The sequence below is a fragment of the Lygodium microphyllum genome, chromosome 9, assembly GCF_053477565.2.
Source record: "Lygodium microphyllum isolate KBCC chromosome 9, Lygodium_microphyllum_v1.1.10, whole genome shotgun sequence".
Lineage (NCBI taxonomy): Eukaryota > Viridiplantae > Streptophyta > Polypodiopsida > Schizaeales > Lygodiaceae > Lygodium > Lygodium microphyllum.
In genome coordinates, this window is record NC_141143.1 from 164,324,032 (window position 1) to 164,327,216 (window position 3,185).

General features: G+C 63.0%; 2 pseudogenes; both read right to left on the reverse strand.

The window, feature by feature from the left end:
* Positions 1-2,194: 2,194 nt before the first annotated feature.
* Positions 2,195-2,313, reverse strand: LOC148031828 (5S ribosomal RNA; annotated as a pseudogene).
* Positions 2,314-3,090: 777 nt separating this feature from the next.
* The window catches only part of LOC148031829 (25S ribosomal RNA), a 1,519-nt pseudogene continuing 1,424 nt past the window's right edge, over positions 3,091-3,185 (reverse strand).

Genomic DNA, 3,185 nt, shown 5'->3' on the forward strand with positions numbered 1-3,185 from the left:
CCCGCCCCCCCACCCACCCCACCTCGAAAAACCCTTCTCCAGCCACACCACCCCACCCTAGCTTGAAAAACCCCGCTCCATCCACACCACCCCACCACGCCTCCAAAAACCTTGCTCAACCCACCCCACCACGCATCACCCCCCACGACATGGCACACCCCCCCACCCCACCGCACCCCCCCACGACGCCCCCCCTGCACCCCACCTCGAAAAACCCTGCTCCATCCACACCACGTCACTAGGCCTTTGAAAACCCCGCTCGACCCACCCCACCCCCCGTCACCCCCCCATGACACAGCACACCCCCCCACCCCAACGCACCCCTCCACGATGCCCCCCTTCACCCCACTTCAAATAACCTCGCTCCCTCCACACCACCCCACCACGCCTCCGAAAACCCCGCTCGACCCACCCCACCCTGCGTCACCCCCCCCCTCAATGACACGGCACACCGCCCCACCCCACCGCACCCCCCAATGATGACCCCCCGCGTCAACCCCCCCACGACACAGCACACCCCCCCACCCCATAGCACCCCTCTACGACGCGTCGCATCCCCCCACCTCAGCCCCCCACCCCACCTCGAAAAACCCCGCTCCATCCACACCACCCCACCAGGCCTCCAAAAACCCCGCTTGACCCATCGCACCCCGTGTCACCCCTGCACGACACGGCACACCCGTCCCCACCTCACCGCACCCCCCCAGGATGCCCCCCCCACCCCACCTCAAAAAACCCCGCTCCATCCACACCACCCCACCACGCCTTCGAAAATCCCGCTGGACCCACCCCACCCCGCGTCACCCCCCCACGACATGGCACACCCCCCCACCCCACCGTACCCCCCCACGATGCCCCCCCGCACCCCACCTCAAAAAACCCCGCTCCCTCCACAACACCCCACCATGCCTCCGAAAACCCCGCTTGACCCACCCCACCTCGCGTCACCTCCCCACGACACGGCACACCCCCCACCCCACCGCAACCCCCCACCACGCGGCGCCTCCCCCCGCCACCCCACCTCGAAAAACCCCGCTCAATCCACACCACCCCACCAACCCTCCAAAAACCCCACTCGACCCACCCCACCCCACGTCACCCCCCCCACTACGCGGCGCACCCCCCCACCCCACCGCACCCCCCCACGACGCCCCCCATACCCCACCTCGAAAAACCCCGCTCCATCCACACCACCCCACCACTCTTCCGAAAACCCCGCTGGACCCATGCCACCCCACGTCACACCCCCCCATGACACGGCACATCCCCTCCACCCCACCGCACCCCCCCACGATGCGGCGCATCCCTCCCCCCACCCCACCTCGAAAAACCCCGCTCCATCCACACCACCCCACCACGCCTCCGAAAACCCCGCTCTACCCACCCCACCCAGCGTCACCCCCGCACGATGCAGCGCACCCCCCACCCCATCGCACCCCCCTACAAGGCCCCCCATATCCGACCTCACAAAACCCCGCTGCATCCACACCACCCCACCACACCTCCGAAAACCCCGCTGGACCCACCCCACCCCGCGTCACATCCCCCAGGACACGGCGCACCCCCCCACCCCACCGCACCCCCCCACGATGCCCCCGTGCACCCCACCTCAAAAAACCCCACTCCATCCACACCACCCCACCCAACCACGCCTCCGAAAACCCCGCTCAACCCACGGCACGTCACCTCACCCCCCCACGACATGGCACACCCTCCCTCCTCAGAAATCCCACTCCGCAATGACACTGCACACACACCCCACTGCACACAACCCCCTCCCGCGACATGGAACCACCCCCCCGGCGGACCTCCTCAAAAAACCCCCCCATATGGCACCACCCAACCCCCCCGCGACATGGCACACCCTCCCTCCTCAGAAATCCCCGCTCCAACAACCCGCTTGCGCAACATGGCACGCCCTCCCTCCTCGGAAAACCCGGCTCCACTTAACCCCCCCACAACATGGCACACCCTCCACTCCCAAAAAACCTCGCATCGTGAGGAGGGGGCATCACGTGAAAGCGAGGCAGAGGGAGGGACCAGGCACGAGGTTCGCAAAGACGATCGCGATGAGGATAGGAGGCGGCCGCATCATAGCAAGGCAAGGGGGTTTCCTACCAGGATGTCAACGTTGGAGAGTCAAGACGTGATCCGAGGGGATTTCCATGCCATGGTCTCGAAACAAGCATGGAAAAGGGTGCAGCACCAAGACTTCCCGAGAGGTCACCCAACCCAGTACTGTTCTGGCCTAAGCATGCTTAACTGCGGAGTTTTGATGGGATCCGGTGTATTAGCATTGGTATGACCGCACCACGAACACAAAGGAATTCCAAAGAGCTCTTGTATACTCACAAAGTGGCACGAGAGAGCTCAAGAGCGAGGCATGGCCACATGCCATGTCGTTCATGCCATGGAGGATGCGACTCAACGCGAACCCTAAACCCTGCGCACATGGAGGCGATGCACAAAAGATTGAATGCCACAGTCACGTGCGATGATGTAGAAAAGATCAAGCCACATAATACGTGCCATGGAGGACACGTGCCCACAGCATGCCGCAAGGCAGTGGGGGAGAGGGGGGCATGCCGTTCATACCACGGAGCACCCGTGTCCACACGAGCACTAAACCCTGCACACAGGAGATTGAGTCATAGAATCCATGCCATGGATGAACTTGGAATGCCATCGGGTACCCTTTATGACACCGTGGGTGAGCATCCATGTGAAGAGAACCTCGTGCACATAAAGGCAACGAGGTAGAAAAGATCAAGTCATAGAATCCATGTCGCGGTGGGCGCATGTCCATGTGAAGAAGAGAACCCTACGCATGTGGAGGCGACGCACAAAAGATCCGAGTCGTAGAATCCATGCCACGGTGGGTGGACTTGAAATGCCACGGATGCCGACGAGGCGATACGAGCACAAAAACCACACTAGCGCAAGTGAGCCAAGGCAGGGAATGTGAAGAGAAGGCGATCAAATCGCCCGCACGAGCTAGGCTAGATCCGGTGCACCGTGTGCGCGAGGACTTGGGGGTGCACACAAGGGCCGAGGCCAAGTGAACCCTGTCAAACCGAGCGGAAGGGGGACAAATCGGTGCGGCGGCGGGCTGAATCTCAGTGGATCGTAGCAGCAAGGCTACTCTGCCACTTACAATACCCGGCCACATATTTAAGTCGTCTGCA